The following is a 24,271-nucleotide window of genomic DNA, read 5'->3' as shown; positions in this document are numbered from 1 at the left end:
GCTCAAGAGGGAAGAGAGAGGAGGACGGGTTTTTTTAATTGCATTTCAAATATTACCGTGATTATTTCTACGACTATTACCATGAAAGTTACCTCTAATATTGCCGCTACTATTATTGGGTTTATTCTTGAAGTTCAATTTAGCGCTTCAAGAATGACACTTCACCCTCATCACTAAAACTAGAAGGAGTGCTGCTTTTTGAATCTTTAGAACTGTCTTCACTGGTAACTTCGGAGTCATCATTTTCACTCACAATTCTAGTGTCAAAGGTTGCTTGGTAGTCATATCAAACACCCTCTTTTCACCCTTCCTGCCATACACACAGATTGTGCCCTTGCCCCAATCTTGCACAACACCAACATCTCTCAACCAAGGTTGTTCAAAAATGAGAGGAAAAGCTCCTAGGCCAGCAAACAGAACATAAAAGTTTTCTATAACCTTCACATTAAAGACTTACTTCCAAATTCTTAATCAGCCCCAAACACTTCACTATTCTAGCATGGTTTGCTAGTCCAATCCAAAACCCAGAGGTCCCGTATGTAATGAGATCCAGTCTCTCAACACATGACTATGTGATCACACAAACATGAGCACCTCCATCAATGTAGGCCTCTCCCATGCCCACACCTTTGATCCAAGCGTTCACCACAGGACAAATGTCGGGTAACTCTGCCACAACCAACACTCTGACTTGTCCATGCTTTGGCTCTTTCTCTGGATTTACTAATGACTTCCATTGCCTCTTGAATTTGGACACCATATTCATCAATTGTCCAAAAGTATAATCTACTTTCCTCCGGGGGGGGGGGGGGGGGGGGGGGGGGGGGGGGGGGTGCACTATGTAATCATGTTAATGTATAACGTGAGTTTGAAAGGAGGGGTGTTAAAATGCAAAAAATTGAGGCAATTTAATAGAAATACATTAAAATGAGGTGGTTTTATATTCAATTTTGAAAAAAAATTCTAAAATAAGGAGTCAGTTTATTCATTGAGACATGTTAAAAGAGGGGTTTTTCTAATACCCCACGAACGCACGTTATATAGGGGGGTATTGAATGGTGAACCCCCCGAGTTTCCTCCCAATCAAGTCTTCCTTTAAACTATATGTTGTTTGGCCTTCTTCCAAAGGTAAATCTGCTACTTCAAGTCGTCTACGAGGTCCTCTCTTCCTCTTGGCTTTTGCATCTTCACCCTCTTTCTCTTTCCCTTTCTTTTTGTTGGGGCCTAGTGCAGCATAGCCTTCCCTCTCTCTTTTGCCTACGGGCATCATATCTGCTTCTTTCTTTTCAACCTGCACAATACCCACATGACCACCAAAGGTTGAGGCTTGATTTTCTTGTTTAGTACCTTTATCTTCCCGTATATCCAATGCATAATCATTAGCCCTATTAGGAATCTACTAGGGAAGTGGAAGCATATCACCTCCCATCCTTGTTGGCTTTGAACAACAAGTGCTGATATGACCAAGTTCACCACAATTATAACAGGTAGGGATGAACCTCCGATGCAGCTCAAAGACGCCCTATCCACGACTGCATTAGCATTAGACTGAAATTCACATGCATGGGCCATTCCTCTACCACGTCCACGACCACGACTGCCTCCACCTCCAAGAACATTGAGTCATAATTCCTGCATCGTGGTCATCATATCTTGCAACTGTTCAGCATTATCAACCCTTTGAGCAGGTTGGGCTCCAGCCTCTACCTGATTCCTCATTTTGGCCACCATTACTTTGCATAGGGACCGCTTTCCTATACTCATTAAGTCTTTGAGCCTTTCATTCTTTCTCTCTGGCGATAGTAACTTCTTCCTTGAAGGTAGCAGGCCTTTTCATCTCCACTTTTAACTTTAGACTTCTTGTAAGTTTGCCACAATATAGTCCTTCTAACATGGATGTAGGGATTTCATTTCTAAAGCTCGGGCCCATTTATCCCATAAACGGGTGAACTGCATGACAAAATCATCAACACTTTGATTAACCTTTTGAGTGTACCCCAAAATTTCATGCCAAATATCATCAGGTACTTCATTAGATCTTACTGTGCCAGGAAAGCTTGCTTCACGCAATTTTAGTCCAAAACCACCCCCGGAGTTTGTGCCTGCACCAACTCTTTATGATTGTGTAACCAAACTTTTTCCTCATCCTGTAAATTATATTGCAGCAGCCGCAATAATATAGCTTGGTCTAGTATATTTTACAGTAAGAAATTGACTTCCAATTTTTCAATAAAAGTCTATGCATTTTCATTAGGCAATCCATGAAACTATGGGAACTCGTCTGCCAGGCAGTGTGGATAGCTGGAAAAAGCACCATCTCTCCCCAAGGAGCCCACGAGCCCATCAAGCCAAGTTGGCACCAAGTGATACACCTAAAGGGTACTCCCCTTTAGGCTATATATCCCCCACCTTCCACTTTTCCCTTCCCATGTGGGGTAATCCCCCCGCCACATGGCACTTCCTCCTCGATATTCCCAAAACCCCTTTGTGCCCAATAAATTTCCAGATTTCCTCTCAAGCAAGAGAGCTTCTCGGAAAAACTTTCCCCAAGCATAACTTGCTGCTTCGATCATCGAATGATACACCATAACACATGGCTTGGAGCCCAAGTCCTCGGCTACTTTTAGAATTCTCAAACACTAGCATTTCTAATTCAAATTATCAAGTTAACCCAATTGCCCTTGTCGCATGCACCTGCAATCACTTTCTAAGTTGAGACCACCCACTTTGGATGCTCATAACTCATGATGTACAAGTCCAATTCACAAGCTATAAAGAACGACTGAAAATATTTATTAAAAACCATGACTTGGGGACTTGAACAAACCAACGAATCAACATTCAAGCTTGGCAAAATCACACCTTTGTACATGGATTTTTACATGGTCACTTCCAAGATTTGCAGGGCTATGTACACATATATATACGAGGCTAGTGGGCAAGATTTTTGGCATGACTTAGTGACTTTATGCTCATCCAAAAAATGTCTGACACCGCGTTTTGTAGAGAGAAGGTCCAAAATCAGCTGTAGAGGGAAGAGAGAGGAGGGCGGGTTTTTTTTTGCGTTGTAAATATTATCGTGATTATTTCCGTGACTATTACCGCAAAAGTTACCTCTAATATCGCCGCTATTATTATCGGTTTATTCTTGAAGTGCAGTTTAGTGCTGAAACATTCAAATTTTGGCTTAAACATCCCCCCCCCCCCCCCCCCCCCCCCCCCCCCCCCTCTTTAGAATTTGGTGTTTCCTTCCTCTTAACAAAAATTAAAGAACATTATATAAAAGTTTCAAATTTTTAAAAAAAGAGATACAAAAATATGGAGCAATAGGTAGCTATGTGGGATTACACTTGGTCATAGCTAAACTAATCACTATCACTTGATTAACATAATTTAGCGTGCTTCACAAAATTAGAGAGAGGAAGAGGGGGGAGAGAGAGATGAATGGATGACACGACCAAATTTTTTTATAACTTAAAGTATGCAAAATGTTTATGAATCATCTTCCAAAAGATCCCTACAAGAAGCATCATCCAATTCTAAGCTTATGGAAACAAAATTGTCATTTGTGGATGCGTTGGCTTCATCATCTTTGAGTTCGTCATCCTCCATCTCATCATCTTCATCATCATGACAATCATCCTTGCTAAGACTTATGGCCGCCGTACTTGATTCATCAAACTCCCTCTCCTCTATCTCCCTCTCATCCAAAGTAGGAGGTGGAAGAGGGTTGAAGATGGTCTCCACTTCATTAGTGGCAAAAATGGTTCTCCCCCAAGGTGTTACGAGAATTACGAACCAAAGTTCTGGTTGGTGGATTGCTGGGATATAGATGAACTATAGAAGAGAATCTCAAAGTGAGTAAAATTGGTATAATTAATGTTACAAGTAAATAGGAATAAAAAAGGTGGTCACTCACCTGCTCACAATTTCGTGGCAAAACTAAAATTGCCTATGTGATGCACACTCTAGAGTCCACCATGTAGGGGCCATTCTCATGTTGTCTAGACACATTTGCAAACCACTTGCACTCAAAGATGAAGGTATGAAAGGTTCTAAATTTATCCTTTAGTATCCTTTCAATAGTTCCATAGTACCTGGCTTCATCATCATTTGTGTCAAAGTTGCCCATGATGATGCCACCGTCCATGGTGGTTCTAGGCTCATCAATGTGGCGCGTACGAAAGTGAAAACCCTTTGACCACATAGAGTTAAAGGAAAGGCACTACAAAATAGAAAAATATATTTTATCAATTACAAAGATAAAATCAAGAAAAAACTATACAATATGGTTTAGGTATATGAGTACTCTACCTTTGGTATACAACCTCGTGCATACTCCCATTTTTTGTTGGTGATGTCTTCTTCATGCACTTTTGCTTCAGTCATTCTCTCATGAATACACTCCTCACTAATGAGATCTTGGAAACATGCGAGGTGTCTAGGCACTGGGCGTGCCCTCCTTCTTCCATGTACTTGTTTTCATGCTTTTCTCTCTAACACCTTGCCTTTGCCATTCTCCACAAGTCCACCCACTTGGTCATAACCTTTGCATTGAGAATAGAAATTTTTTTGACAACTCGCGATAGATTCATATCCATGTCAAATTATTTTCCCTTTCCACTTGGCAAGTATGAAGTCATCCTTGCATCCTCCTCGTCTGACCACATGCGAGGCATTGAAGGATCAACTTGTGCCAAATACCCTAAGGTGTAAAAAAATTCCTCTTGTAGGATCCACCCTTCGGCCATACATGCCTCTGGTTGAGACCGTAGCCACACAAAATCTTTGAGAGTCTTTAAAAACCTCTCTAAAAAGAAGATCCATCATGCGTACACTACTCCACATATAGCAATCTCCTCCCCCATGTGAACCAAGAGTGGATTTGACTAAGAGGACCGATCAAGAAATGCATCCTCAATGGCACAAACATTTTTTTTTGTCTGCAAGTGTTTGAGCAGCAGGGATAGCATCGATTTCAATTTCCTTGGAGCTCACAAATCTACAAGAAAACAAAAAAGAATACACTAAGTGCTAGTTGAGGTTATTGTGTACATAAAAAAAGTGTAGTTGAGTGGAGTCTTGTGGTGTACCTTACCAGCTCTCCAAGTTTAAAAATAGCATCCCTGACTTTCTTGTCTCAACATATACACATACTCATCACTGTTAGAATGAACTACAATGTAAATTAGAGGAAGGAAAAGTGAAAGAAGGTCATACACACAAACAATAGATAGAATAGAGAAAGGGACATTACCTGAAGCATCTTGTGCCAATCATGGGACTTCAACCCATACAATTGAATGCCTTCACCTTTCTTTGCTTTTGTGAAAGCTCCCTTTAGCGACCTCATGTATCCTGTTGTTGTGCAAATAGAAGCAACGGTACCCTTCACTTTGTCTAATTCTTCTTTGGCTAGCATCCATGGCGCTTAAGGAAGCACAATCTTCCCATTGGGGGCACGGCGTGGAGTAGTAGAGATGGGGAGATGTTTCAAGATCCTCAAATCCCCCCTCGCCCCAAATGAGTCATTCTTGCCAATAATGTGGTCCCATAGGGTGTGGGATACATTCTTGAATATGTGCATGGGATCCAAGAGGTGTTTTATTTTTAAGTCCTTTCAATATGGAAGCCTTAAAAATATGAAATACCTTGACATACCTTTTGGTGGAGTAATCAGAGCTAGATTGTTGTTGTAGTGCCCTTCCCAAATGGTTGCCCAATTTTCCATTGTGAGCTTTAGAGGCGTCTTCCCATTTGTTGAAGCCTTGTTCTTGCTATGACCTTGGGGTAAGAAATGATGGTTGTTTGGATAGATTACCTTGCACAAGGCATCTGGTCTCTCTGTCACCAATGATGGCCTGCAAGTAGGAAATGCATTGTGACCCAATGTGAAAAACCCTGCATACATATCATATCATTAGAGAGAAGCTTCAAACTAAAGGGAGAAAGAATAGAGAGAGAAGGAGAAGGGAGAATCAGAAATCTCTCCAAGCCCAGGATAGCTATGCATAGTCTACATAAGGATTCCCCTCACAATGGCTTCTCTCCCCCCCTTTTCAAGTGAGACATCTACAACAAGGATGCCTCTCCATAACTCCTCCAACTCCGGCTTAATTAGGGGATTGAGGTAGATGTCAATATTTGACACTTTGTACTTCCCTGGCACAAGCAAGGAAAGAAGTATATTTCCCTTCTTGGTTGTCTCCCATGGTGGAATATTGTATTTGACAATGCCAAGTGCTACATGAAGTAGACTTAGTGACAAAGGGGTTGACACCATCACTTGCTAGCCCAAGACTCAAGTGTCAAGGCTCTAACCCAAACTCTGGCCTTTGAGTTTTGATGTGCATCCCTGCAGGTGAATTGACAGGGACACACATTGAGCAATGGTTGGCGTGCCACGCAAGAAGATCCATGATAGACCTTCTTTTAAACATGTGTTAAATGCGAGGTATTAATAAAAATGTCTCAATACCTTGCAGGGTAGGTGTATCCCACTCACTCCGATCTTGTATCGTGCTTCCCCACACATGGGACATGAGGTAGCATGTGCGTATTAATACAATTTCAAGGAGGCACCATGAAGCAAGAGAGATGTATAAGAAGTCATATAAAAAACTTACCCAAGGAGTGCATTGACACTTGCATTGCTCCAACTAAATTTTTCTTGCAAGTAAAGGACTTTTAACGATGCCCGGAGAATCGAGTACTATGCACCATCGTAAAGAGTTCTTTGGGCATTCATGAGCAATTTGTTCTTCGTTGTCGCTACCCATCGAGTGCATGGCTGGCAATTCTCCTAGCACATGTCGCATTCATCAGGTAGTAACTCATCACACATGTCGAACATGTGCTCATCCTCTACCTCAAAGTGCAACTCAGACGCCAGAGGAGGAGCTGTCAAAGTAGAGCTAGTGGGAGGATCACCATGCGGTGCACCTAATTTGTCCAATAGCTCTTGTCTCTGTCGTTCAGCCTTGCATGCTAGTGCACCACCACCGAACATAGACCAATGGGGCATCTCCTCAAGCAAGGGGTGAGTAGTGCTCTCATTTCACCGAGTGCTTTTTTGAGGATGCCAAAGCCCTTTGTTCTCCACTAGCTATAATGCAATGTGCCTCAAGCGAGGGATTGCCCCTTTGCATTTGGCACAAGGACAAGGGAGTTTGTCCTTGAGCCACCGATCACGTTCATGGCTGTTTGGAGGGCCACAAGCATCCCAATCGACGTGTTGCACATGCACAAATTAGAGAGGAGTTTCAATTCAAAAAATTTATATGTAGTCATATGTGTCCTAAAAAATAAACAATTAATTAGAGAAAATAGTGTCAACTACATATTTCAATAAAAAAGAGAAATGATTAAAAATTCAAAGAGAATAAAATGTAATGAGTGCTACAATTTTTTAAAAATAAAGTACAAACAGTACTTTCACTAAATGTTTAATTTTTTATTCGCAAATGTTACAAAAAGATTAAAAAATGCACTTAAAAAAAATCTAAAAGTCCTACAAAAATAAGTACTCATTGAAAAGTTCAAAAGTACCCATAAAAATTTTCAAAAGGCTAAAAATAACATTATTGATATCTAAGGTAGAGGTGGGTGGTTTATACCCTCCCACCTATGCTACCTTGGCTACATTTGTATCCGCTTGAAATGATGTTACGTGGTAATAAACGCAACAATAGGTGCGGTAATATCTTTGGTAATCACTGGCACCTAAAACATAAAGAAGGGAAGAGTATGCCATGTTTTTGTGGCATACTCTGCCCTCTTCTTCTCAGCCATCGCACTTGCACCAATCCCCCCCCCTCCCTACTCCGCCTCCCACACCCTCTATCTCTCTCTCTCTCCCTTGTCCATCTCCCCCCCCCCCCCCCCCCACACACACACACATACACACATATTTTTGGTTTGTTTGTGAAGGAGTCTTTTAAGGGGTCTTACCGCAATTGTCATAGGACGCTCAACCTAACGGTCAACCGTATCTACAACTTAAGGTAATCACAACCCCCCCCCCCCTCTTTCTCTATTGTAGTCTACTCCACACACACACACACACACATACACATGCACGCACACACACATACAAACAGGTGCACACACACACACATGCATAAAGATAGAAACAATAGGAGATTAAGAAGTGCACATACCTCCTTCATTTGACTGATTGATGCAATAGGGATTATTGTTAATGATTTTTTGACGTAGGTTGCTTAGTGAAGTAGATGCAATCTTCTCATGCGTTGTTGTAAACTTGTTTTCTTTGTTTGCAAATGGATGTAGGAGGTAGATTTGTTGGCAAATGGATCATGAGAGAAATAGATAAAGAAATATGTTGAAGTAAATAAAAAAGGAAAAAACTTGAGAAAGAGAGGGAGAGAGAGAATAGAGAGAAATAGAGAGAAAGAGAGGGAGAAGAAGAATAAAGAAAGAGAGAGAGGGAGAGAGAGAAATAATAGAGAGAAAACGAGTAAGATAGGGAGAGATAGAGAGAATAGAGAGAGAGAGAAAGAGAGAGAAAGGGAGAGAGAGAGAGAGAGAGAGAGAGAGAGAGAGTAAGAGAGAGGAAGGGAAAGAGAGGGAGAGAAATAGAGAGAAAGAAGGGAGAGAGATAGAAAGAGAGAGAATAGAGAATGAGAGGTTGAGAGAGATAGAGAGGGAATAGAGAAAGAGAATTAGAGAATAGAGAAAGAGAGAGAGAGAGAGAGAGAGAGAGAGAGAGAGAGAGAGGAACAGAAAGAGAGGGAGAGGAATAGAGTAAGATAGGGAGAGAGGAAGGCACAGAGAGGCACAGAGAGAGAGAGAGAGAGAGAGAGAGAGAGAGAGAGAGAGAGAGAGAGAGAGAGAGAGAGAGAGAGAGAGAGAGTCCTAGATAGATAGAGAGAGAGGGAGAGAAAGAGAGGGAGAAAGAAGCACAATAAAAAAGCTCTTATTCAAAGCACCCTATAGAGATAGAAGCACTCTCACACTGTGCACAACACAAAATGATGCCTACATGTACAACACTAGATCTTTACCCTAAACCCTAAACGATGGCTATATTAACATAATTGTATATACTTAAAAAAACTTAGTTGTAGAGAGTATGTAATTGTGTATACTTAAATTATATGGGGGTCGATATGTATATATTTATTTATGCATGTATTAAGGCACTGAATAGAAGAGCGTAGCAACCGAAGGTTAGACACTTCCTCTTAGGTATGGTCCTTTTTTAATCGTGTCATTGTGGTCATTGATCCACTCATGTATGTATTACCACAATGTACCTTTAGTTTTACCATGGTTGAGACTAGGTGCCACTTGACCTTTGGCACTACTAGCCCCTACTTAGGTCTAATAGTATGTGTATGTATCTACGTTCTTATGTGCATATATACTTGTGTACATATATATAGATGAGTGAGTAGGGAAAAAAATTTAAATCTCATATTGCTCTCTATAATGTAGATGTCATCCGAGAGACCACCTGGTTGGGAGCAGCCATCTGGCTCTTCTTTTGTTTGGTTCACATGTAGGTGGGCTCCCACCCGGACCCGAGTCTTGAGGCGGTGAGACCAAGCAAAGAAAGAAATATTATTGGTGGCTAGTCAACCCTAAACCATTAGTGTTATAGCTGGTTTAATTTTTATAATTGTATACATGGCCATCCTACACCAACTCTACTCAGGTTCTCCTCAGGTTCCTCCACCGGTGATAGATCTAGACCTACAACAAGCTATCTCTTTACTAGACCAGTACCTCCGTTTGACGGATGTATTGTTTGGCCGGTACACTTTGCAGCAGCTTGCGACCTACGATCTTTCTCCATAGTCCATGCCATGGAGGAGTTAGGGAGGGACTCTCTACATCCAGAGCCTCGCACCAACGACACCTCAATCTATGGCCCCTTCTTACCGTCCTACTCCCCTTCCATCACATGGTCACAATCCCATGGATTCGTAGGATCCCACACCACTCCATTCCACTCCTACTTTGCCAGAGCATCGTTGACACGCTTCTTCTAGCAGTGCGCATTGACGCTCGTCTCAAGGCAGCGAGCACCGAGAGAGACAAAGCGGTGGGGGATCTTGTGGCTTTGCTTGTTTTGGTAGTGGGGGGGGAACGAAGTCCCCTATTTCAAAGTGTGCTACCCCTGACACAGAGGACGAGGATACTAACGCACCCATGCCAGACATGCATGGGTGCTACTATAAGGTAAAATATGGCAGGGAGGTGGACTTCGGTACAGCAGAGGGCAAGGCGTTTTGACACCATCTTCAAATTCTTATACATTCAATGTATAAGAATTGTTTTGTAAAGTTTAGAGACCATCTACCCAATCATGTACGCTACATTGAGGACGTGTTGCATGCTAGATTTCCAAATACCCCCGATCAACGTTTTTCACAACAATGGTTGGAGGGCTACATAAAAACATTTTTGAAAAACAAGCAGTCCAATGTACGACGCGAAGCAACCAACCAAGTTAGAGATCCAAACAGGAGCTATTGCGGTGGCAACATGATAGATGTGGAGTAAGAGGGGGCAATGCAAGAAAAGAGAGATCAGGCTACAACGGGCTCATCCTACAAACAACAATGTGAAGTTCGGGCCAGAAAAATTCCCACGCACTATGGCTCGGGAGGCAAAGCAGCATGGAAGGACAAATATGTAAAATTGATTAAATTACAACCTAAATTAGTGATTGTAAAGATTATAGTTAATGATTTGTTATTTTTATTCCTAACTTAGGAAAATATCAATCTTAGTCGACCAACCAGAGAGATGTTCAAGTTTGAGAGCGGCATACAGAATTTGAAACTTGGCAATGGTTGTTCAAAAACAACCACATCTCTTGCGAGCAATTCGACGCAGTGGTTGGATCACTACAAGCGGTAATTTTAAACAAATAATTTTGTTATAAATTTTTTGAGCTGTTGATATTTGTTGAATTTGGTTTGGGTTTATGGAGAGTCACGGTGATCAAACGAACGTGTCTATGGACGATGAGGAAGAGGAGGATTAGATGGAAAAATATTTGTCCTAACTTTCATAAAGTCCCAATGTGGCATAATGTATATACAACTATATTTTATCTTCTGCACAATAAATTGTCAAGATAAAGTACATTCAAATTCAATGTTTTGTTTTTTCTGTATACTCTTTCAAAAAATAATTTATGTTTCATTGTTTTATGCAGGTAAAAAAAACAATAAAACATCAATTTTTTTTGAAAGAATATATTAAAAAAAACATTGAATTTGAATTTACTTTACCTTGACAATTTAACACATTAAATTGTCAAGAAAGTAAATTCAAATTCAATGTTTTGTTTTTTTTGTATACTCTTTCAAAGAACAATTGATGTTTCAATGTTTTATGCATGTAAAAAATAAAGGTGCTTATTTGGGCCACCCAAAATAATGAGCACCTTTATTTGAATAGACGTTTAGCAATAATATATATGGTAATAGCAACAGCAAGTCACGCGGTAATAGTAGCGGGTATATACCTGCGACTATTATCACGTATATTGTTGTTTAACCACACTACCGTGCTTATTGCCGCTGGTATTGCCGCATACGCAATATTTTCTCTTTCTATTTTCCTTTGTTTTTCTGTGGCAATGCTAGCGATTTTGGAATGCTCCTCTTATAGTGATGGAGCACCTTAGAACCTTAGTCATTAAGCACCTCAAGCACGTTAGTCAATAAGCATGACAAGCACCTCAAGAATCTTAGTCAGCAATCACGACAAGCACCTTAGTCAACAAGCACAACAAGCACCTCAAGCACCTTAGTCAACAAGCACGACAAGCACCTCAAGCTTGGGTCGGGTTCCCACCACCTCAAGCACAGCCCTAGCTTGCCTAAGGTCAAAGGAATTTTAACACTAACCTTTGGAGGTCTTTAATGAAGCTCACCTAAGGTCTTTCAGCTCCATTAGCTAGCCTTGCTCTTTGACATACCATCTCTCATTTGGACCCCTTTAGCCTTGGCCCTGTGTTGAGGTAGATCCATAAGCACATGTCTATATTCTAAGCCTTATTCCCGTTTATTCTCCCACATTAAATGATCAGTTTAATACGTGAAAACCATTTGGATTGGTTACATATTAGAATTTATAAGTCATAACAATACCCCTCAAATTTGTGAAAGTTCCCAAAATAGTCTTGTGCTATTTCTTATAAGTAATTGCTCCAATTTTTGCAAAGATAATATACAAAAGCATAAATACAATTTATAAAGTTGTTAGCTAAACATAACAATCCACATACTAAAAAACAATAGCACTTGCATGTGCTAACATCATCGAGCCATATTATCTACTGAGTCCATAACACCATTGAGAATTCACATTCCGACATACTCAATCTGTTGAATAGAGTTCTTTAAATAGAAATTTGTAAAGGGTTACCACAGGGAGAAATGCCTCAGCAAGTACTACTTTTTTTTTCAAAAATTCACAATTTTGAGTGGTTGTTATATTATAATGTCAAAAAGCAAATTACAAAGCAACCTCAAGCTCATGTCAAGCCTTGAGGGACAGAAGATTACATCAGAACTTAGTCAAAAATACCCGATAGAGTACTATTACCAAGCACCCAAACCTTTACACGACACGGCTCGACCAAATAGTGAGAGTCTCCCTAAGCCAATCATCTGAGTTATACCTTTTACTTACCACACATATTATCTCCTTACTTTCTTGTACAATCTCTGAGAAGCTAGCCACAAAGAGGTCGCTATGGAATACGTTGCAATTCCTGGCCTTTGAAATATTGCTAAAGAGACAGTATCTGACAGTTTGAGTACAGATAAACAGTGCAAAACTTCAAAACTGTTTACCACCAAGGCTCAAATCCTTCTTAAAAAATCGTATCTTCCACGTTCTTTGTATCTATTTGCACACTTTTTTTCTATAGATGGTGTAGATGGGCTTGGAGTGAGGGTTTTGAGTGTAGAGGCTTTGGGACAGGTGTATCCTAGTGAGGGAATGGTGTTCCTTGAGTTTTGTACAAGTATGGTATGGTTTGGTGAGTTTCCTTCTGTTTGTGTGTTTGTGTGTATGTGGGTTGGGTGGTGTAGTTGAGAGAAGTGAGATTCCTGATTGTTGTTTAGTTGGCCTTCGAGAGTGTTGTATGTGTGGGATGGTCTAAACTTGACGAGCTAAAGAGATTGCCTCCGTACGCCTATCGTGTCATCGGTGTCCTCAGTTGACATTATGTTGATCTAGGTAGTGTTGCATACACTTATAGGTGGTGTGATTTTCTCCTGCAACATTCATCTTGAAAGTTGCCAACCTTGAATTTAACAATGTGTGTCTCATTTGGACTAGTAATCAACAAATTATCTTCATGCAAAATGACAATGTGAAATACATCACCCTCACATTTGATATACAAAGTGGTTTTAGTTGGACTATTATGAAAGCCTTTTTTAACCAAATGATTGTCATCTTTTTGACACTCGTCTTTTTCATTACAAGTGTCAGGAGACTGCTTCAACCCATATAAAGTTTTTTTACATTTTCACACTTTATCTTCTTGTCCTTTCTTGATAAAACTGCATCATTGCATTATATACATAAACTTTCTAAAGTATATAACCATTCAAGAAAGCGATAACAATGTCTTATATATGTACATTCCAGCCAAACTAATTTTCCAATGCACACAAAAAACAAAGAATCATCATATGACAAGTGGGAGCAAAAGACTCTTCATAGTCAATGCCTTTTTGTTGTGCATAACCTTTTGCAACAAGTCTAGACTTGTAGCGATCAATCTCACCATCTGGCTTATGTTTCAACTTGTTAACCCACTTTGTATCAATTGCCTTTTTTGCAGGTGGCAACTCACATACAATCCATGTTTCATTCTCTATAAGTGCATCATATTCTGATTGCATTGCAACTTTCCAATTTTTTAAACTATGTGCTTCATCAAAAGAAAGAGATTCTTCTTCATCACATACACTAGAAATAGCCAAATCGTTAATGCCTTTTTGTTGTGCATAATCTTTTGCAACAAGTCTAGACTTGTAGCGATCAATCTCACCATCTAGCTATGTTTCAACTTGTTAACCCACTTTGTATCAATTGCCTTTTTTCCAAGTGGCAACTCACATACAGTCCATGTTTCATTCTCTAGAATTGCATCATATTTTGATTGCATTGCAAATTTCCAATTTTCTGAACTCTGTGCTTCATCAAAAGAAAGAGATTATTCTTCATCACATGAACTAGAAATAGCCAAATCATAACAATCCAACACATATAATGCATGGCGAGAACATGAAGGAGTACGTCCAAACAGAGGTGCATCCAATTTACTATCCAAAAAAGTATATACCAACCATTTTCGCATACCTGTAGCCTCTTCATTATCAACCCTTTCCACATCAAGTATTTGGGTTAGTAATAGGCTGATTTGTAACATTTTTGAAATCCTTGTATATGTTGTGCAATTTCCTCCTTGAAACTTACACCATTGAAAAGAAGCAACAAAGTGTCATAAATGTCATGTAAGCTTACATTATTGTATGTGGTGTATGATAACAAAGGTGAACAGACACTTCCACAAATAAAACATCTTATGAAACCAAGAAACTTTTTGTTTACAGATGGTATAACCTATAAACCCTTGCTTTTAGGACTGTAACCAACAAAAAATATATTTGATAGCCTTATCATCCAAGTTTTTGTGTTCTATTTGTGGCACCAAAGCATAAGCTAAACAACAAACAATATGCAGGTGGTGAATAGATGGCTTCTTATGTTGCCATTCTTCATAAGAAGTTAGTCATAGACCGAAACGCTTTGGTAGGACACATGCTAAGTACATGAGTAGCACACATGACAACTTCAAGCCAAAATAAATGTGGTAAAGCCTGACTCTTGACCATACAATATGCCATCTTCGTAAGGGACCTACTTTTTCTTTCAACAACACTATTTTTTTGAGGTGTATACGACCTTGTACATTGGTATTTTTATCCCAAAAATAGCCAAAAATGCATTAAATTCATGACATATATGCTCCCCCCTTGATCCTAACGGAAGGTGTCCATAGTATATCTAGAAAAAAATTTAGCATGATAAAAAATTGCTTGAAACATATGGACACTTTGGAACTAGCTTTAAGCAAACCCATGCATATCTCAAGTAATCATCAATGAAAGTCACATAATACAACTAATTACCCAAGGATGGAGTTTGCATAGGCCCCTAAACATCTCTACACACAACATGTAGCCCTTAAGCAACCATCCTTTACTAAGTTTGAATGTTGCATCTTACCCAAAATACAACTTTCACAAACATACTTAGAAGGTGCTTCAAGAGGCAACAAATAAGCAACCATGTCAGATTTGTACAAATGCAACAAATTAACAAAATTTAGATGCCCAAAATGTGCATGCCAAAGTTTGGAATCTAAAACAACCTTTGAATCCACAATTGTATTGGTAAACTTTTGCCTACACTTGTTATACAAAGTGAGCTTATACAACCCATGACAAAAGATACTAGATCCAACAATTTCATCATCAAAATTGAGATCATGAGCTAATTGTATATTTGTCATCCACAATTTTGATAGCAAGACTAAGTCTTGCAAGTGTAGATATAGACAAAAGTTTCTTTATTATCACTAGTACATAAAGTACATCAACAAGTGTGAAAACCCTACCATTTGTAGCAGCAATTAACACAATTACTAGAACTCCCTTGACTAGATAAAAGGTATTTTTGGCACAAGTGACCATATTCCCATGAGATACAGCCTAGAGAGAGGCAAAAAAATCATGATGCAAAGTAATGTGCCTTGTAGTACCACTATCAAAGTACCAATGATGTGACTCTACTGCAGTGCAACTAACATACATGCATCATGGACATAAGGATCATAAGTACACTCTACACTAAATGCCCAATCTACATCTACATCAACATCATTAATTCTACTTTTAAGAGACTCTACAATAGCTAGAATGGTGGTAAATCTAGCCTTTTCTTCTTGGATTCTTTTTTCTTCAACTTAGGAAATTTCTTTTTCAAGTGATCATTAGCCTTGCAATAATGGCAATTCATCTTCTTCCAGACTTTTTTCTAGAATTCCCAGACAAGTTTCTACCGATAGACGCACTAGAAACAAGTGATCTGCTACTCATAGAAGAACCACAAGAAGTGGCTACATTGCTATTATGACCTCCTCTTTGAGTGATTATAAAAGCCTATTCAATTGCATGCTATTTAGCCAGCCTCTTCTTTCTTGAAAGTGACTTGTGTAATAGCAATGAGCATAATGCATCAAACTTGATTGTTTTCATGGGTCATAAGTCTTAACGTCATCTACAAAATGAATTTCTCATTGATATCCTTGATACCAATAAGAAAAGTGTCCATGTCATCTTCCTCTTGCATAATCTTTGACTCTAGCTCTCTATGTTGTAGTAATGCAATTTTAGCCTCATTTGGGACTTTCATAGAGACCAGCTAGAGTATCCCAAGCCTATTTTACTGAGAAAATGTGAGGATTAATATGAAACTCACATAAAATGCAATAAATGCATGATCATGCACATCTCTTACATCCCAATGAGGTTGCTGAGCTATAAGAAAAATAACTCTAGCAACAATAGATCTGCTAGAATTTTTCATCACATAAAGACAAGCACCACTCAAAACACTACTTATATTCCTCTTAACACAAAACAATAAATATTAAAAAGACTACGTTCTCAAAATACAATTTGTAGAAATTTCAAATCTTGCAAATGAAATGTATACACATACTGTGTTCCTTGACCATGATTTGGATTGCAACATGATCGTTACCACTCTGATAATACTCTGTGTGTGTGTGTGTGTGTGTGTGAGAGAGAGAGAGAGAGAGAGAGAGAGAGAGAGAGAGAGAGAGAGAGAGAGAGAGAGAGAGAGAGAGAGAGAGAGAGAGAGAGAGAGAGAGAGAGAGAGAGAGAGAAGATTTTGAAATATGAGGTTCAAGAAGAAGTTTAAAGATGTTAGTTTATCAGCATTTGTGGTGTTAGTTTTAAAGCAAAGAACTATATATTTTTTTCTAAGTGCTCATAAATACAATGCACTTGAACAAAGAGATATTAAAACCCCTAAATTGTTTGGACCGGATGATAAGAATTCGAGTGAGTTATTTTTATAAAGAGTGTTATGTTAAATTTTTAAAATTGATGGGAGATAGTTATGTGTGGGATAAATTATATATGTTTTGGGAAAATTGTGATATGAATCTAGATGAGATGAATGAGAGTGATGCAACGGAAAATTATTATTGATTGTACCTAGTGAGTTATTCCACATTGTGCTACCTTATTTGCATATAGATTTTGGTTTTTGAAAAAGAAGGAATTTTTCTATTACAAAATTTGCGTAGTGGGTAAGTCATTATACACGTAAGACACTACAGCTTTCCAGTGGAAAGTGATGTGTGTAGCATGTATATATGTTTGGAATCCATAGCACAATAGAAGAAAGAGGATAGGGAATGACATGCATATATGGAGCTATAGCTTTTTGCTAAAAGTAGGTTTTTGGATCAAGAAGATGTTGATTTTTTTTGTCAATGAGGAGATGGATCATGTGTATATGCAAGCAAATGATTGTACTCCTCATTCAACTCCTCTTGCTGGGCACGCTTCAATGTCAACAGCGAGCCCTAGCACAACTAAAGACAAGAAAGCATCATCTAATGGAGAGACGCTCTATGAGGAGTTAGATAAGCAGTGGTTGCTTGAGTTGCACTCGAAGTGGATGCAAGCTTTTGTGGTGTGTAGTATACCATTCAATGCTATGAGCAACCCCATATTTGAAGATTCTTTGATGAGCACCAAAAAAGAGTTTGTGCTTCCTGATTACAACAAGATGCAGAGAGATTATTTAGATAAAGTGAAAGACAATACTAAAGCCATTCTCAAGTGCACAATGGTAGAATTTTTTCCTACATAAGGTTTCACTATAGCGTTAGATGGATGGACTAAGTGTCAAAAGAAGTCACTAATCAATGTGATCCTTATCAATCGTAAAGGGTTCATGTTTGTAGAAGCTATTGACACCTTTTTGAAAGAGAAGACGAGCGACTATCTAGAAAGGGTATATGGGCGTGCAATAGCTAGTGCAGGTGGGCCAAAGCATGTGACTTCAATCATCATAGATAATGCATCCAAGTACAAAGCTGTAGGAAGGGCTATCCAAGTTAAGTACCCAGAGATTACGTTGATACAGCTGAGTTATGCCGGTCCAGAATAATGGCTATAGCCTCGCTATGGAATCATGCAAGTACAGGTCGAAGCAGTGGAGCCGGTGCCAAATGCCGATAGCGGCAAGTTTGATCGTGATGTGTATGCCAGATGTGGCACTTTATAGGTCACGCGACGATTTTGGGCCTATAATGATCGAGATGTTTGCTGCTGTTATGGTTGCATTGGGATTTGGAGTGGCCAATGTTTGTTGCAATCGCCACTATCAGCAAGTATCAAAGCATCCGGTGGGAATGGCCGCTAAGTCGTAAGATAAGTCTTTTTTTTAAAAAGATGGCCATGCTAAAAAAAAAAACAAGGGCACTGCACTTTGATGGGGAAAGGAGAGCCACCTGGTGGCTTGCATGCTAAAGAAGGGAGCCGCCATGGGCTACTGCAGGGCTGCAGATGCCGCCAAAGGAGGGAAGCCAAGGAAGCACCATCTGGTGGCGTGCCAGGGAAGCAAGGAGGGCAATTGGTGGCCTGCATGCAAAAAAGCATGAGGTGGCGTCATTGAAGGGAGGAGCATGGCATGCAGAAAGGAGGGGCCTCGCCATCAAGCGAAGGGACAGAAAACCTGAGCAAGGGGTGGCCAGTCGAGGGAGGCCAGAGGTAGCGAGCATGGAGGGGTGCTAGGGGGGCCGGGTGGCCGGCTACAGACAAGAGAAAGCCGCCAAGGGGCTTGGACTCGAAGAAGGTTATCATATGACAGAACGGAGGGGCTGACGGCCGCCAGTATCAGGGAGGGAGCCATCCTCAGGGAGAAGGAAGGCCGCGAGGGCTGCAGTAGACATGAGGAGGAGGTCCATGGACTGCATGGGGAGAGCAGACCAAGCCAGTCCGTGACCTGAGGAAAAGCAGAGCCGCCAGTTGCAGAGTGGACGCTGGCCTTGGGCAGTTGCAGGGAGGGTGCCATCCTCAGGGAGAAGGAAGGCCGCGAGGGCTGCAGTAGACAGGAGGAGAAGGACTCCGGAGGTCCATGGGCTGCATGGGGATCGGAGAGGAGACCAAGCCATGCCGTGACCTGAGGAAAAGCAGAGCCGCCAGTTGCAGAGTGGAGGGTTTTGACAAGAACCAGGAGGGCCGCCAGAGGTGCATAAGGGCCGTCAAGGGGCTGTCCATAGTGGAGAGCGCCAAGGGTTGAGAAGGTGGCGGGGGTTGGATTGTGAGAGGCCGCCAGGGCAAGGACTTCAGGGGTGAAGGAAAGCGGCTAGGGGCCTGAGGGTCGCCACGAGGCTGCACAGCAGGAGGAGAGAAGAGTTGCCATGTGCAGTAGGGGCTGGCCAGCATTTGTCGACGAGGAGCTGCAATTGGATGATGAAGGCTTGAGGGGAACCACAGGGGCGTGAGAAGTAGAGCCGGGGTTGGTTGCAAAAGGCCAGGTGAACCAGGAGGTCAATGCTAGCTTGGCAAGCTAGCCGTGAGCAGGGCAAGAGCCGTAAGTTGCAGAGGCCAAGAACAAGGGGAGGAAGGCCGAGAGCTCTTGGACATGATTAAGGGCTGAGTTGAGGGCTGCCTAAGGGGTGGCCAATTGTAGGTATGAAGGTTATGTAGTCGCAGACGTTGCCATGGACCGATTCGGAGCCACCAATGGCCGCTATCATAGTCTTGGATAATGGTTATGTATTACATAATTGGTTGGTTTTTTTTTGCTGAGTTCACCATCAATCTCATCTGCGTCTCGTCTTTTACCGTATGCTCGTGGTAGCAGTGGCTCCGGGATTGTGTTTGTGTGCAAAGAGAGGGAGAGATTGATTGTGGTTGCAGATTGAGTGTGATTTTGTGTGCGGTCGAGGTGTGCGAGGCCTCCCGGTATGAGTGTGTTTACAGATATGGGTGCATTGGTGTGTGCATCAATGAATATGATTGTGTGTGGCCGAAGTTGATTGTAAGCGAGGCCGTTCAGTGCAAGTTGCAAAAAGTGTGCATGCGTGTATGTTTCTGAGTGGTTTGGGGTGCTGGATATTGGTTGGTCTATAGAGAGGCATCTAGTTCATGTACTGTGTGTGTTCCCATTTCCCCCATCCCATCAGTGGTGCCCCCATGGAGGACCTACTGATTGCTCCTTGGTGAAGTTTTAAAGCCTGAAGATGATGCATGATATTGACTTGGTGCTTACTGGAGAAGAAGAGGTTGTAGATTGGTTTTCCGATCTGGAGCTATACCTGTTGCAGTTAAGAATTTGTGGACATGAAGCCAAATTGAAGGCCCTACCCTTGGTTCTACAAGGACGAGCCAAAGCTTGGTTTGAAGGATTGAACATTGCAGATTGTCAGTCCTCGCTGAGCGAGATTCGCAAACAGTTTGTTGAAGCTTTTCAGAAGCGGGTTTCTCCATCGGACTTAGGTGAACAATTAAGCAAGTTAAAGCAGGATGTAAGTGAAGATTTTGCTTTGTTTTTGGGTAAATTTGAATCTATTTGGGAGAGATTAGCTGCTGTTACATGTGTATGAAATGGAGACCATTTCAAGCGAGAGCAGTTTCTAGCCTGCTTGCATCCGCGAATCAAAGAGAAGGTCGAGTGCGGTGGTGCAGAGGACTATGCGCAAATGGTTTGCTTGGCAAAGGCAAAGAGCAGGAAAGCAAAGAAGCTGGAGACCGGTTTGTTGAAACCGGCAGACTATCGATATAGCTCGACAATGGAGTTGCCTCATGCCATGAAGCCAAAGGGGAGTTCAAGCATCAAAGAGGTAGCTACTTTGCCATTGGTAAGCCATTCTGGTCATTCATTTCAATTTGTGCCTCCAGTTTGGTGTGTTGCTATACAAGAGTCTATTAGTCCGGCTAGCAAGGATGTGGTCTTGGTTGAAGACTGTATGCATGAAGAATCAAAGGAAGCTATGGATCAGAGCTCACACGAAAAGTTTGAAGATGTTGACAAAGCAATGGTCAAAGCTGTATAGGAAGACGCTAGCCAGGGGGTTGGGCAACCTTGCCCTACTGAGTGTATTGAAGAGCGGCAGTGCATTCCACAAGGTGTTGATGATGTCGACCTATCAAAAAATGAGGTAATAGATCATGGATTTCTTTCTCACTTAGCAGATGATGTGGTTGTAGACGAAGTCCTTGAAGAGTAGGCAAAGGTAATCGAGAAATCCGATTTGCTCTCACATGAAGTGGTGGAAGATGAAGCATCAAAGGCTATGGTGGACGAAGATTGGCATGGTGAGTCAGGTATGGAGTGTATGCCATTTGAAGAACCTACAATAGAGGGTATGCTTGAGGAGCAGGTAGGTTTGGTTCTCCAAGAAGCAGTGGTAGTGGAAGACAGGTTGCCAAAGGTGGGTGTTATGCTATTGATGGACATGCTTTTGAAAGCTGCTTTACAGGTAGTTTTGCACGGTTTGCAAAGCTCTCGTGGTGAGAGGTATGCTATGGAAAGCTATGTAGCAGGTGAGACGATGATGGTGTATGGTGCAGATGCTTCACAGGTTGGTTTACAGGCTTGTTTTTTGTATGAAGCCGGCGTATGGATACAGGTTGAAGATCAATGCTATGCCAAGCTGTACGAGAGGCTTGTTTTTGGGCTTACAGGTGCAAAAGAATGGCTGATTATGTATGTACTAAAGACGCATGGCTGTGCTCAATGCAATGTATTTGATCCCGGTGGAGTTTTTAGGAGAGCCTATGGTTTTCCATTTGACCCAGGCGGGTGCTACAGCAGATGAATATCTCTCTCTATCTATCTAATGCTTCTTGTACATAGTATCTATCAGTTTTTGTATCTTATATAAATAATACTATGGTTGAGCATGATTGCTCAACGAGGAGTTGGGCAATGATGGTACAACTGAGTTATGTCAGTCCATAATAATGGCTATAGCCTCGCTATGGAATCATGCAAGTACAGGTCAAAGCAGTGGAGTCGGTGCCAAATGCCGATAGCGCCAAGCTTGATCATGATGTGTATGCCAGATGTGGCACTTTACAGGTCACGCGACGATTTTGGGCCTCTAATGATCGAGATGTTTGCTGCTGTTATGGTTGCATTGGGATTCGGAGCGGCCAATGTTTGTTGCAATCGCCACTATCGGCAAGTATCAAAGCATCCGGTGGGAATGGCTGCTAAGTCGTAAGATAAGTCTTTTAAAAAAGAAGATGGCCATGCTAAAAAAAAAACCGAGGGCGCGGCAGTTGATGGGGAAAGGAGAGCCACCTACTGGCTTGCATGCTAAAGAAGGGAGCCACCATGGGCTGCTGTGCAGGGCTGCAGATGCAGCCAAAGGAGGGAAGCCAAGGAAGCACCATCTGGTGGCGTGCCAGGAAAGCAAGGAGGGCACTTGGACGTGGCCTGCGTGTAAAAAAGCCTGAGGTGGCGTCATTGAAGGAAGAAGCATGGCATGCAGAAAGGAGGGGGCTCACTATCAAGTGGAGGGACAGAAAGCCTGAGCAAGGGGTGGCCAGTCAAGGGAGGCCAGAGGTAGCGAGCATGGAGGGGTGCTAGGGGGGTCGGGTGGCCGGCTACAGACAAGAGAAAGCTGCCAAGGGGCTTGGCCTCAAAGAAGGTTATCACATGACAGAGCAGAGCTGGGGCTGAGGGCCGCCAGTAGGAAGGGCGCCATCCTCAGGGAGAAGGAAGGCCGCGAGGGCTGCAGTATACAGGAGGAGAAGGAGAAGGTCCATGGGCTGCGTGGGGAGAGCAGACCAAGCCACGCCGTGACCTGAGGAAAAGCAGAGCCGCCAGTTGCAGAGTGGAGGGTGGCCTCAGACAGTTGTTTGACAAGAACAAGGAGGGCCGCCAGAGGCGCATAAGGGCCGTCAAGGGGCTGGTCATAGTGGAGAGCACCAAGGGTTGAGAAGGTGGCGGGGGTTGGCTTGTGAGAAGCTGCCAGGGAAGGACTTCAGGGGTGAAGGAAAGCGGCTAGGGGCCTGAGGGTCGCCACGAGGCTGCACAGCAGGAGGAGAGAAGAGTTGCCATGTGCAGTAGGGGCTGGCCAGCATTTGTCGACGAGGAGCTGCAATTGGATGATGAAGGCTTGAGGGGAACCACAGGGGCGTGAGAAGTAGAGCCGGGGTTGGTTGCAAAAGGCCAGGTGAACCAGGAGGTCAATGCTAGCTTGGCAAGCTAGCCGTGAGCAGGGCAAGAGCCGTAAGTTGCAGAGGCCAAGAACAAGGGGAGGAAGGCCGAGAGCTCTTGGACATGATTAAGGGCTGAGTTGAGGGCTGCCTAAGGGGTGGCCAATTGTAGGTATGAAGGTTATGTAGTCGCAGACGTTGCCGTGGACCGATTCGGAGCCACCAATGGCCGCTATCATAGTCTTGGATAATGGTTATGTAATAAACAATCTCATCTGTGTCTCGTCTTTTGCCATATGCCTGTGGTAGCAGTGGCTCCAGGATTGTGTGTGTGTGTGCAAAGAGAGAGAGGGAGAGATTGATTGTGGTTGCAGATTGAGTGTGATTTTGTGAGGAATCTCAAAGCTTGAGCGAGATTCTCCGAGCAATCCATAAAACGAGCGAGATAGGGCAAGGCACATATACAAAACAAAAACCAAACATGATTTCTTAGGTGACTTTAAGCACAACAACAAAAAAATTAATTGAAGATTGCACCTATTTTTTATGGTAAATCAACCAGAAAGTTTTGACCGACAAAACCCTTTGAACAAGGTTTGGGTAGAGTGTTTTCTTTGATGGGTTAGAACACTTGGAACCATTATAATGGCATGTTGATATTCGTCTCCAATTTCAGCCCCCCAATCAAAGGATTAAACCACAAGCTTTACACTAAAAAGGTAAGGTTGTTGCCACTAAACTAATCTCATGAATAAGGAGAGTTTGGGAGCTCTTCACTTCTTCTTCTTCTCCTCTCTCTCTCTACATGAAGTTATTATGGGTCTTCAGGAACGTTTAGAGATACCAAACGTCGACTTTGATCTAAGCCTGCCCTCGATGAGATTGACACTCTCCTCCTCAGTTCGCCCCATGGACCTCCATATCTGTGCTACGTGAGAATGGATAGGGATCATCTCTCTCTCTCTCTCTCTCTCTCTCTCTCTCTCTCTCTC

The 24,271-nt window shown here is 42.0% G+C and overlaps 1 pseudogene; it reads left to right on the top strand.

Annotated features, from left to right (window-relative positions):
- The first annotated feature begins 18,772 nt into the window (after positions 1-18,772).
- Positions 18,773-22,270, top strand: LOC147426199 (uncharacterized; annotated as a pseudogene).
- Positions 22,271-24,271: the final 2,001 nt, after the last annotated feature.

The sequence above is a fragment of the Adiantum capillus-veneris genome, chromosome 24, assembly GCF_014529385.1.
Source record: "Adiantum capillus-veneris isolate H3 chromosome 24, ASM1452938v2, whole genome shotgun sequence".
Lineage (NCBI taxonomy): Eukaryota > Viridiplantae > Streptophyta > Polypodiopsida > Polypodiales > Pteridaceae > Adiantum > Adiantum capillus-veneris.
Note: the sequence above shows the minus strand (reverse complement) of the source record. Positions and strands in the feature narration are given on the sequence as shown.